This window comes from Phoca vitulina, unplaced genomic scaffold (assembly GCF_004348235.1).
Source record: "Phoca vitulina isolate PV1807 unplaced genomic scaffold, GSC_HSeal_1.0 scaffold73, whole genome shotgun sequence".
NCBI classification, from domain to species: domain Eukaryota; kingdom Metazoa; phylum Chordata; class Mammalia; order Carnivora; family Phocidae; genus Phoca; species Phoca vitulina.
The window spans coordinates 2,139,808-2,153,619 of record NW_022589776.1 but is presented as its reverse complement, the minus strand read 5'-3'; the positions used below and the strand labels follow the sequence as shown (position 1 = coordinate 2,153,619).

The 13,812-nt window shown below is 37.8% G+C and overlaps 1 protein-coding gene and 1 pseudogene across 2 annotated transcripts in view; one reads left to right on the top strand and one right to left on the bottom strand.

Moving 5' to 3' along the window:
- The window catches only part of RABGAP1L (RAB GTPase activating protein 1 like), a 782,624-nt gene that overhangs the window by 727,810 nt on the left and 41,002 nt on the right, over window positions 1-13,812 (bottom strand). The window lies entirely within an intron of this gene.
- On the top strand, window positions 11,408-12,280 carry LOC116625080 (annotated as a pseudogene).

Sequence of the window (13,812 nt, the reverse complement as noted above, 5' to 3'; positions counted from 1 at the left end):
CTCTCTGCCTCTCTCCCCTGCATGTGCAGGCATTCTCTCGCAAATAAATAAATCTTAAAAAATAAATTAAAAAAAATAAGTAAGTCATGGGGATGAAAAGCACAGCATAGGGAATACAGTCAATAATATTGTAATAAGTCTATATGGTGACACATGGTAACTACACTTCTTGTGGTGAGCATCTCATAATGTATATAATTGTTGAATCACTATGTTGTACACCTATAACTATTATATGTCAACTATACCTCGATTAAAAATAAAAATACTTGGGGCACCTGGGTGGCTCAGTCATTAAGCATCTGCCTTCGGCTCAGGTCATGATCCCAGGGTCCTGGGATCGAGCCCCACATGGGGCTCCCTGCTCAGCGGGAAGCCTGTTTCTCCCTCTCCCACTCCCCCTGCTTGTGTTCCTGCTCTCACTATCTCTCTCTCTCTCTGTCAAATAAATAAATAAAATACTTTTTAAATAAATAAATAAAAATACTCAAAAAACTGACTAGCTGTAATGACAGAAAAGGAACAAATATGTAAATATTGCTTGCCTCACAATTACTGAATAGTACTTTTATGTTGAGTAACACTTACTACAAATAAACAAAAACCTGTATTAGGAGGTGAGATTTATAGGTGACTGTTGTAGATCAGATTATTGTTACCAATTTTCTACTCCCTCCCTATTATAGAATTGTACAATTAGGCCCCTTATTATGTGATTTTGTAATACCTCTCTCTAGAGTAAGTGGAGCAAAGTATTTCCCTACCCAAATAATTCAGGGCTTAGCCATGTAATTTGCTTTGGTCAATGGAATACTAATAAACAAAACTTGGGCAAAGACTTAAAATGTCTTGAGTTATTTGGCTTGGTCTCTTGAGCTTCTGCCATCTATCATAAGAAGATGTTGGCTCAGGAAGCCAAGAGACCCAAAATGCAACTCATGACAAAGACCTGAATCCAATCCACAGAAGGAAGTAGAGTCTCCCTCACAGACCCACAGAACCATGAGTTAAAAACCTAAATGTTTGTTGTTGTAAGCCATCAAACATTTTGGCATTGTTATATAGCGTTACCACAGCAATGGCTGACTAATTCAGTGACTTATTTTTAAATGTCTTCAGCAGAGGCACCTGGCTGGCTTAGGCAGAAGAGCATAGGATTCAGTCTTGGGGTTGTGAGTTCAAGCCCCACGCTGGGTGTAGAGATTACTTAAAAATAAATAAATAAACTTTAAATGTCTTCAGTATTATTATGCTATCTTTATATTAAATAAAAATCAGAAATAGCTAACACTGCAACTAACAAATCTCTCTCAAGGAGATATTGATACGGTTCTTCAACTATTACCTAAAAAATCCAGTGATTTCTATAATTTTTGTATTCCACTGAATTAAAATGTACTTCAATAGGCTAACCTTCTAATACTAATATTCAATTCTAGATATACTCAATTTATAAAACTTTGACCCATGCATTATATTGTAGTTTAGAAAACCCTACTCAGCAATATCTCCTAGGCAATAATATAAATGAAAAATATTTTGGAAAATATTCTCAAATTTTTTAATCAGGATTGACTTTAACTCTAGATTTTCTCTTGGTTTTTCTGCCATAATTATTTATGCAATCTATTCAATAGTAAGTTTGACAAAATTATATACATTATATTATAGTCACTTACTACCTGGAAAACTAAGGTCTGACAGCTATACAATTCAGAGTTCCATAAACTTGGCTTAAGACTAATAATCAGCTTTGTGCACAGCAGGTACAGGCATATGGTCAAGGGGGAAAAATATCTATCACATGACAAGAGACCATCACTAAAGTATCCACTTCATAGTTATAGCTCCCCTTGGTATAATAAAACCAAACTTTGTGATCTAACACTTGGCATGTTGTATGATGCTGCATAAAGCACACACCACATTTCTTTCTGGCCAATGTGTCCATGAGAATGGTGCCTCAGTTCTATGAACACATGGGTTTATCTGAAAAATAAGGGATTGGACTAGTTGATCTCCAAGGTCTCTAAGCTCTAAAGCTTCTACATTATCATTTATCTTCAAAGCTATGGCACAGAAATTAAAACAATTTCTCTAACAAGTTACAGAGCCAGAAAAAGAATCTAGAAATCCTCAGTTGAGAAATCTATTTACTAGCATATTACCCTTCCAAGGACTGGTAATTATTACACTATTACAAACATTTTGATTCCAATCAATTGTTTCTTCTGTGCTCACATAACACACTCTAGGAAAGTATAGCACAATACAACACCAAGCAGAATTAAGAGGGCAAAATAGTGAATTCATGTTTACTCTGTATCTCCACATAATTGGCACTTAGTTGACAGAGATTGGTAACAAATTGGTAATTACCAATTTGTTGGGTCTAGCATAGAGAGACTCAAGGTAGCATCCAAAACTTCATAAACTTGGCAACCAGACATGGTTCCTAAGAAGACTAAGAGATTTCACAATTACCTTCTTCAACTATTTGACCTGCACAAGATCAGCAGTGAGGGGCACCTCAGTCACTGCATCAACACAACTAAAGAAAAGAAGTTAAATGATTTTTTTTTATTGTTTTTCTTTTCCTATTAAGCCTACAGGCAAAGATCTGACTTCTGTCTTTGAAGCACAGAGCCCTCTGTGTTTAGTATAACACTTAATGTTTGTGAGATATGCCTGACTTAACACTTTTTAACCCATCAGAAGAAATTTAAATACATAAAACCCAAAAGCTTCTTGGCATATAGTGTACATGTTTGTATGTGTTATGCATTTATCTCTGCCTAGTTCTACAGAATTAGTGAGCCACATAAAAGAATTAGAGTTCTTGAAAATCCCTCAAATTAACTAGGTTTCAAGAAAAGGCATTTTTCCTTGATTTGGTAGAATTTTTTTAAATTTATTTGAGAGAGAATGAGTGAGCGCACGCGCATAAAACCAGGGGAGAGGCAGAGAGAAAGGGACAAGCAGACTCCCTGCTGAGGGTAGCCCTGTGCAGGGGGACTCAAGCCCAGGACCCTGAAATTATGAACTGAGCCGAAGTCAGACACTTAACTGACTGAGCCACCCAGGTGCCCCTGATTTGGTAGAATTTATAACAAAGAAGAGATACTATACTTCAGACTACTCTCTAATCTTTGGAGTAAAATGATTCAGCAGGATGCTTATGAGGAAAGTTAAGCAATATGAAAAAAAGTTTTGAAATCCTAAAAACAGGACTTCCAAACTGTGTTGCACAAATTAAAAACAAACACAAGGGACGCCTGGGTGGCTCAGTCGGTTAAGCGTCTGCCTTCGGCTCAGGTCATGATCCCAGGGTCCTGGGATCGAGTCCCGCATCGGGCTCCCTGCTCCGCGGGGAGCCTGCTTCTCCCTCTGCCTCTGTCTCTCTCTCTGTCTCTCATGAATAAATAAATAAAATCTTTAAAAAATAATAAATAAATAAATAAATAAAAATAAAAACAAACACAAAGGCATAGAATAATCTGAAGATATTTTTAGAAAATATTATGACATACCTAAAATTTCCTAAGTAGTTTCTATGAAATTATATGTTGTGTGTCTACAAAAGCAAAGGGAATGAGGAGGGTCTTGCTAAGTTGAAGCTATAAACTATAAACTGAGTCACTGTTCATTGGGAAAATAATTCAGAGTAAAAACTGTTCTAGTACTAGATTTTTCTACTTTACTCTCACAAGGCAACAAAACCCAAAGGTACTTTATATAATTAGAAGAACAAACTATTCAATGACCCCATAACCATTTCTACTGAATATCCCACTTACTAAAGGATGTTTTTAAATGCCTTCTGATGTTTTAAATAGAAAAAGTGTGATAAAATACAAGCCATCAGAAATCCAATATTTGAGAGTTTCTCGTGTTGCTGAATTTGCATGTTGATGTCCATCTTGGTATTTGTCACGCCTTTGAATCCTGGGTCGTAAGCCACAATAGACTTGCTGCATACTGAGGGCAGAGATAGGAATATTAGAGCCCCATGCTCTAATACCACTCATACAGAATCCAGTTAATTTTTTAACAAGCATTCACTGTTGTTGCTGATGTTGAACACTTATTATTCGACAAGCATAGTTATAGTCTTTTCCAACTGGATGTCTAAGAGACATTTCAAACTCAACATATTCAAAAATCATACTTCCAACCTTTCCCCTACCAACCTACCACTTACTCCACACTACCCTCCCGCAGGTTTTCTCATCTGATGACAACTCAATCCTTCTAACTCTGGCCAACTATATCAGTCACGTTACTCCTCTTGTTCTCTTATTCTCCTTCCTCAAACTAACAAACTCTCTCCACTCTCTCACCTTACATCCACACTGTCAGGAAATTACTTTGGCTCTACCTTCAAATTGCATCCAGAAATCATCCATTTCTCACCACCTCCATTGCCACTACCAAGTCCCAATCCCATCATCATCCCTTACCTAGATTATTCTAAAAGTCTCTGAAACTACTCTCTGCTTCTTTACTTGCTCCTCTTTGGTCCATTTTCAAAAGCAGCCAGAATGATCCTTTTAATTTAGTTCTTGCCAGTCCTCTGATCAAAACTCTCCAATGGCTCCATCTTACTCATAATAAAAGCCAAGTGACCTTCAAAGCCATTATACACCTGTACTACAAACGCCCCTCCTCACTACTTCCTCCACCCCATCTTACCTTACCTTTGTGACTTATCTCCTACAATTCTCCCCCTTGTAGACTCAATTCCATCTAAAACAATCTCCTTGCTACCTGCTTTGTCTCAAAAAACCCTGGCACACTTGCTCTGGCTATTGCAAAACAGAACACTCTTCTCCCAGATGTCTACTAACATGTTTACTTCCCTGTTCATATCTTTGTTCAAATCTCATCCTCCTCAGAGAGCTACGCTGATTGCCTTATCTAATACTACTTTTCCCACCACCAACTTCCAATCCCCATTTATCCTGATCTACTTACTTTCTTTCCCGGAACACTTATTTTCTAACATACAATCTAATTTACTTTTGTGTCATATTTACTGTTTATTGTCTGCTTCTCCCAGTAGAATGCAGCTTCTTCAAAAGTAAGGATAATTGTTTTATTCACTGATATAACCCAAACACTTAGAAGAATGCCTGGCATATAGCAGACAGATAAATATTTGCTGAATAAATGAATGAATGACTATCCAAGACTGAGTAAATTCAAAGTTCCTAAAACTCAAGGAGCCACCTAGTACCCCACAGCCTGATCAGAACTTTGACTCTAAAGGATGATAATAGCAGTGACGGTTTCTTTCCCTGGGTAAATAACCAGCATACACTTGACATTACATAGAACTTCCACAGGTTTATGATATAATGAGGCAACTTTTAAAAGAAGATACTAAACCAAAATGTTAAGACCTCCTCACCAAATTTCCCATTCATGCAAGGAAAACAAGAACAATGACAAGTCAACTGTATTAAGAAATTATTGTTGATATTTTTGAGAGCATGAAAATGTTGGTATTGTTATGAGAGAGTCCTTGTCTTTTGGCAGTATATAGTGAAATATTTACAAATTAAATAATATGATGTCTGAGATTTGCTTCATAAAATCTGGGTGGGCACAAAGGAAACTAGACTGGTCATCACTTGATAACTGCTAAAATTGGTAAAAGGCCATAGGAATATCTATATCATTCACTTTGATTTTGTATGCTTGAAATTTGTATTTTATATGCTCAATATTTGACAAAATAGAAGAAAAAAATAAATAGTACAGAAAGTTAAAAAAAAAAACATAAAAACAAAGCCTATATTTTCTTTAGCATCTAGCACATTATACAGCACCCAAATATATGATGGAAAAATAAAGTACATGCCACAACCTAAGACAGTTCTTATAAACTTCCACAATGACAAGAGCAGATTAAAACAAAATGAATGGCCAAAGTGAGGCTGTCCTTCAGTAAAGGAAAAATGGCATGCAAAGTGATGGCCACATTGACCTCAGATTTTTTCAGGGGACAACCTGAAAAAAACTTTCCATCTTTTTACAAGATAAAAGGCACTGTACTTTATTCTATAAAGGTCATTCATATAAATGCAAAATATGATCAACAGGGACAAGAAAATGTGGCTGAAATGTTATGTACCAAATAATACTGCAGCGTAATTAGAAGGACTACTAATAGAAATGTTAAGGATCAATTTGACCAGAAAACAAATACAGCAGGAAACAAACACTATCCCAATCTCAGAAAGGTCAAATAAACAAAAAAAATTTTAAGGGCATAGAAAATTTAAATCTTTTAAGTGCTAAGGTAGTTATAAGCTAGGTATACAGGGGCACCTGGGTGGCTCAGTCAGTTAAGCATCTGCCTTCAGTTCAGGTCATGATCTCAGGGTCCTGGGATCGAGCCCCACGTGGGGCTCCCTGCTCAGCATGGAGTCTGCTTCTCCCTCTCCCTCTGTTCCTCCCCCCTGCTAATGTGCATGCATGCTCTCTGTCACTCTCAAATTTAAAAAAAAAAAATAGACATACAAAATTTGAATCCTTCAAAACATAATTTCTATAACCTCTGGAAGCAGTTTCAACAATTTCCCCAGCTGATTAAATCTGCTCTAGTAAAATATTAGCCTACAGGGCTTATGGTCAAAAACAATTTTTTGAGAGCCACGCATCAAGCTCATGTACAGATAAATGTTTGGGGTTTTTTTTAATTCACATTCAAGTAACTAAAAATAAAAATCTAATGGACTAAGTGCAAAAAGGTATAAATTTTTCCCATCAGGAAAAAAAAAACTGTTATTTATGCCAACTTATTCTACTAATGTGCCAAAGAGTAAGATGTGATATATGTGTTTCACATTCTAGGAATACCAGATTTTTAGCTACCACCTACATAAGAGCTTACATAAAAACATCTCAAGTACCTATTTTAGTTTGATTTTCTCTTGCTTCTTACTCTTACTTGCCACAAAATCTCAAATTCTTAATAAAAACAAAATAGGTACCTGAGATGTTTTTATGCCATTAATTTCCAGTACAGTACAATGTACCCTGTTGCTGATCAAAAAGGAAATATTTCTTTCTGATTACTACAAAAATTTTTATTTTGTAAAAATTTATTTTCATGTAACCTAAACCAATCATCTTTTTTTTTTTTTTTTTTAAAGATTTTATTTTATTTATTTGACAGAGAGAGACACAGCGAGAGAGGGAACACAAGCAGGGGGAGTGGGAGAGCGAAAAGCAGGCTTCCCGCGGAGCAGGGAGCCCGACGTGGGGCTCGATCCCAGGACCCTGGGATCATGACCTGAGCCGAAGGCAGATGCTTAACAACTGAGCCACCCAGGCGCCCCTAAACCAATCATCTTAATAAATCAAAATACTATACCAGATTTCAAAGAAGTGAAAATTCACCTATTTTAAATTTGCTCTCATTAAGTCAAGTCCTTGAATCTAGGGATTATTTATTTTATGTCTCTCCCACTCTAAAAGACAAAAGTAATATCACAATCTGCAAAAAGTCATTGCGGGACTGGCTTAGTACAGTAAATAGCTCCATAATGAACTAGACAATAATGTGTTTATTACTTCATGAAACTCTTAAAAGGTCTTATAAACAAAGGCATTATAAACAAGATCTAAACCATATATACTATGAATTTAGACATTTCAATCATTACAGCACAAACACCTAAATATCAAAGAAAAGTAGCATTTATTTATCAAGAACTATTCAATCATTTTATAGTCTCCAACTATACTCAACACCTTACAACAGTGGTTCTGAAGGACAGGCAAAGGAATCCCAAATATCATGGATAGAAAAGGGAAAAAGGACTAGTCATAATAAGAATCTGTGTTGTCAAAAAAGTTCCTAGCTGATTGTGATATGTATATTCAACCATTTTAAATATGCCCATCCTGAAGGACTTACACTATAGAATCTCCTTAACTAATTTAATTTACACATACAACTAATAATTATTAAGTGACAGGGATTATGGCAAACAATGAAAATACATTCATATAAAATGGAATTTTCTGCTCTCCAGAAAAGATGCCAACCACATGCCCAGAACTCCAAGAATATCTATATAGACCACAACAGATTTGTTTAAAAGTACAACATCAGCTATACTGTGTTATGCTTAAGAAACAGGTAATAAAGCAGTATGGCAATGAGAAGCGTTATCTATGTGCATCAGAGGGGTTATTTGTGAATAACCGAAATTAAGAAGTGAACAAATTCTGTAGTTTTGTTTTTTTTTTTTAAGATTTTATTTATTTATGTGACAGAGAGAGACGCCGCATGAGAGGGAACACAAGCAGGGGGAGTGGTGAGGGAGAAGCGGGCTTCCCGCCAAGCAGGGAGCCCGATGCGGGGCTCGATCCCAGGACCCTGCGATCATGACCTGAGCCGAAGGCAGATGCTTAACGACTGAGCCACCCAGGCGCCCCAACAAATTCTGTAGTTTTTCAAAGTACATTAAGTGGAGGGACACCTGGATGGTTCAGGTAGTCAAGCATCCAACTCTTGATTTTGGCTCAGGTCATGATCTCAGTGTTGTGAGATGGAGCCCTGCATCAGGGCACCATGCTGGGCATGGAGCCTGCTTAGGATTCTCTCTCTCCCTCTCCTTCTGCCCCTCCCCCTTCTCTAAAAAAAAAGAAAAGAAAAAGAAAAAAAAGTACGTTAAGTGGAGCACTGAAGGATTCTTTCATGAAGAGGAATCTAAACATATCTCCCACTATCCACCATGGGTGAGATGGGGTAGTGTCTGAGTTTGGGACTAAACCTACTTACAAGAGCTCAAGCTCTTAATAAATATTGACAATGGGGGTCATTAAAGCCTGACTGTAAACTCTCAACCACTAGAGTCAGGCACACACACAACTGGGTTTAATCCTGCCTCCACCATTTACAAACTTTATGACCTTAGGCAAATAAATCTCTCTGAACTTCACTGAGTTTAAAACAGGAGAAATAATAATCTACCTAAGAGTTGTTGGGAAAAATTAAATGATGTTATATATGTAAAAGCACTGAGCATACTGTCTGGCACTTAAAAAAAAAAAGCTGAATACATATTAGTGAATATCATTTATTGTTCTTTTCTGTGATACTACGAACCCTGGCTCAGTTATTACAGGGGCATTAGCAGTACCAGCTACCTTCAACTTATTTGAAGATTTAGTTTGATCCACAGCCATCTCTTATAATGCATCTCAAATTCAGGGCACCTGGGAGGCTCAGTTGGTTAAGCACCCAACTCTTGATTTCAGCTCAGGTCATGATCTCTGGGTCGTGGGATTGAGCCCTACATCAGGCTCCATGCTCAGTGTGGAGTCTGTCCCTCTCCCTCTGCTCCTCCTCCACTAATTTGTTTTCTCTCTCTCCCTCTCTCTAATAAATGAACAAATAAGATCTTTATTTTTTTTTATTATGTTATGTTAGTCACCATACAGTACATCATTAGTTTTTGATGTAGTGTTCCATGATTCATTGTTTGTGTATAACCCCCAGTGCTCCATGCAATACGTGCCCTCCTTAATACCCATCACCGGGCTAACCCGTCCCCCCACACACCTCCCCTCTAAAACTCTCAGTTTGTTTCTCGGAGTCCATAGTCTCTCATGGTTCGTCTCCCCCTCCGATGTCCCCCCCCCTTCATTTTTCCCTTCCTTCTCCTAATGTCCTCCATGCTATTCCTTATGTTTCACAAATAAGTGAAACCATATGATAATTGACTTTCTCTGCTTGACTTACTTCACTTAGCATAATCTCCTCCAGTCCCTTCCATGTCGATGTAAACGTTGGGTATTCATCCTTTCTGATGGCTGAGGATTATTCCATTGTATTATATGGACCACATCTTCTTTATCCATTCATCTGTTGAAGGGCATCTCGGCTCCTTCCACAGTTTGACTATTGCGGACATTGCTGCTATGAACATTGGGGTGCGTATGGCCCTTGTTTTCACTACATCTGTGTCTTTGAGATAAATACCCAGTAGTGCAATTGCTGGGTCATAGGCTAGCTCTATTTTTAATTTTTTGAGGAACCTCCACACTGTTTTCCAAAGTGGCTGTACCAACTTGCATTCCCACCAACAGTGTAAGAGGGGTCCCCTTTCTCCACAACCTCTCCAACATTTGTTGTTTCTTGCCTTGTCAATTTTTGCCATTCTAACTGGTGTAAGGTGGTATCTCAATGTGGTTTTGATTTGAATTTCCCTTATGGCTAACAATGATGAACATTTTTTCATGTGTCTGTTAGCCATTTGTATGTTTTCTTTGGAGAAGTGTCTGTTCATGTCTTCTGCCCATTTTTTGACTTGATTATTTGTTTTTTGGGTGTTGAGTTTGGTAAGTTTTTTACAGATCTTGGATATCAGCCCTTTGTCTGTAGTGTCATATGCAAATATCTTCTCCCATTCTGTGGGTTGCCTCTTTGTTTTGTTGACTATTTCCTTTGCTGTGCAGAAGCTTTTTATCTTGATGAAGTCCCAAGTTCATTTTCCCTTTTGTTTCACTTGCCTAATAAGATCTTTAAATAACAATTATACATCTCAAATTCTATCTTACACTACGACCAATTCTGGGGTGGAAGGAAGAGACCTTCCACTATAAAAATGAACAGGAAAAAAACTTCACATCCAAAAAGATTTAATTCAAATTATGGATACTTGACCAAGCAAAAAAAGCAAATTTCTTCTGAAATAGATTTACTATTAGATACAGGAAAATGTGTTTATAAAATTTCTAGTTGATGTCCTCAGGACAATTGAAGAGAGAATTATATACATGAAACTAGAGCACGAAGTTATAAAGAAGGAAGATTAGGAAAAATTGCAGAGACAAAATAACATGATTTCCAAAGGCAAAACTGAAGCAGATCTGGATTAGATACTTCAGCAGAACAAATTAATAAAGAAATAAGATAAAAACTTAAAAACGCATCCCAGAATGGATAAAAGAATTAAATATAGGGGCACCTGGGTGGCTCAGTCGTTAAGCATATGCCTTTGGCTCAGGTCATGATCCCAGGGTCCTGGGATCGAGCCCCACATCGGGCTCCCTGCTCAGTGGGAAGCCTGCTTCTCCCTCTCACCCACTTGTGTTCCCTCTCTCGTTGTGTCTCTCTCTGTCAAATAAATAAGTAAAATCTTAGGAAAAAAAAAAAGAATTAAATATAAGTGCTGAGTAAGAGAAATATGAAGATCAGATCCAAAAGAGACAATCTAAATTTTAAAAAAATAACAATTCCAAAGGGGAGGGAAAAAAAAACTGAAGTGAGAGCTGTAATATTGAAGCTTATAATAAAAATAATAATTCTTAAACTATACCAGGTACAATTCTTTACATAAACTTTACATAAGCTCTTTTAATTCTACTTTCAAGTAAGTCTATTATTATCTCCATTTTACAGAGGAGTAAACTAAGAACCTTACCCAAAGTCGCTAGTATCATGGCACAAATTAGAAACCAAGCAATCTGGCTCCTCAGTTCGTAGTCTCAATTACTATACAATGTCCCTCAAAGAAATATTAGAAGGAGACACTTGGTGGCTTCTACGAATCCCTGTGGGCTCCTTCGCAGCTCCTCTCAACCTCAACTTTGCCATGGCTTCCACTGGTCTACAAATCCTGGGGATCATCCTAAAGCTGCTTGGCTAGGTGAATGCTCTGCTGTCCTGTGCCCTGACCCTGTGAAAGGTGACTGCCTTCATCAGTAACATCATTGTGGCGGCCCAGGTGGTGTGGGAGGAGCTGCAGATGTCCTGCATGGTGCAGAGCACAGGTGAGATGCAGTGCATGGTATACAACCCACAGCTGGTGCTGCCCCAGGACCTGCAGACTGCTCACAATCATCCTCCTGTTGGCTCTGCTTGGTCTGCTGGTCTACCTCACTGGAGCTAACTGTACTACCTACATGGAGGACAAGGACTCCAAGGCCCATTGGGTGCTTTTCTCTGAGATTATCATTGTCATCTCAGGGATCCTGCCCCTGATCCCCACAACTGCTGCCAGCCCACACAACCATCCAGGACTTCTACAACCCCCAGGTGGCCAAGGCCCAAAAGTGGGACGTGGGGCCTTCCTCTACCTGGGCTGGGCAGCCTCTGGCCTTGTGTTGCTGATTGGAAAGGGAGCTGCTGTGCTGCATCTGCCCCTTGGGGGGGGGGGGCTCCCAGGACTCAAACCATGATATGGCCTGACACTTGGAATCCGTTGCACATGTCACCTCTCAGAGTCCCTCTGAGTACCCCACTAAGAATTTTATCTAATTCTGTGTGTTTGTGTCCTTACACCTGAAGTGAGTCTTTTGTAGGCAGCATATAAATGAGTCTTTTTTTATCCATTCAGCCGCTCTATGCTTTTTTATTGAAAATTTAGTCCATTTATATTTAAAGTAATTATTGATAGGTATGTACTTACTGCCATTTTATTGTTTTCTGGCTGCTTTCTAGGTCCTCTCTGTTCCTTTCTTCTCTTGCTCTCTTCCCTTGTGGTTTGATGAGGGGTTTTTTAGTGATACACTTAGACTCCTTTCTCATTATTTTTTGTGTATCCACCATACATTTTTGCTTTGTGGTTACCACGAGGCTTATATATAACAATCCATAACAGCCTATTTTAAGTTGATAACAACTTAAGTTTGAATGCATTCTAAAGCTCTATATTTTACTCTCCCCTACTCTTTTATGTTTTTGGTGTCACCTTTTACATCTTACCTTGTATATCTCAACTAAAACTGTAGTTATAGTTATTTTTACTATTTTTGTCCTTTAACTTTCATACTAGCTTTTTAAGTGATTAATCTACCACCTTTATTATATATTTACATTTACCAGTGATATTTATACTTTCATATGCTTTCTTGTTACAACCTAGGGTCCTTCTTCTTCAGCTTAAAGAAGTTCCTAAATAAAGCTTCTTATAAAGCTGGTTTAGTATGATGAACTCCTTTGCTTTTGCTTGTCTGGAAAACTCTTGATCTCTCCTTCAATTCTGAATAACTTTGCAGGGTGAAGTTGCTTTCTTTCAGCACTTTGAATATATCACACCACTCTCTTCTAGCCTGCAAAATTTCTGCTAAAAAATCTGATAATCTTATAGGGGTTCCGTTGTATGTAACACATTGTTTTCCTCTTGCTGCTTTTAAGAGTCGCTCTGTCTTTAACTTTTGACATTTTAAATTATAATGTGTCTTGGTGTGGGTCTCTTTGGGTTCATCTTTTCTGGAACTCTCTGGGCTTCCTGGATCTAAATGTCCATTTCCTTCTCCAGGTTAGGAAAGTTTTCAGCCACCATTTCTTCAAATAAGTTTTCTGCCCCTTTCTCTCTCTCCCTCTTTTCCTTCTGGGACCCCTAAAATATGACTGTTAGTCCACTTGATGTTGCCTCATTCTTCCCTTAAAGCTAGATTCACTTTTTCATTCTTTTTTCATTTTGCTGCTCTGATTAAAGGAGTTCCACGGCCCTAAATTTGAGTTCACTGATCCTTTCTCCTGCTTCATCTAGTCTGCTGTTGAACCCCTCTATTATATTTTTCAGAGCCGTTACTGTATTCTTCATCTCTGTGACTTCTATTTGGTACTTCTTTATACTGTCTCTTTGTTGAAGTTCTTACTGTGTTCATACACTTCTCCCAAGTTCAGTGAGCATCTTTACAACCACTACTTTAAACACTTTATCATGTAAATTACTTATCTCCATTTCATTATCATTTTTTGAGGTTTTATCTTGTTCTTTCATTTGGAACATATTCCTCTTTTTCCTCATTTTGTTTGACTGTGTTTGTTCCTATGAGATAAAA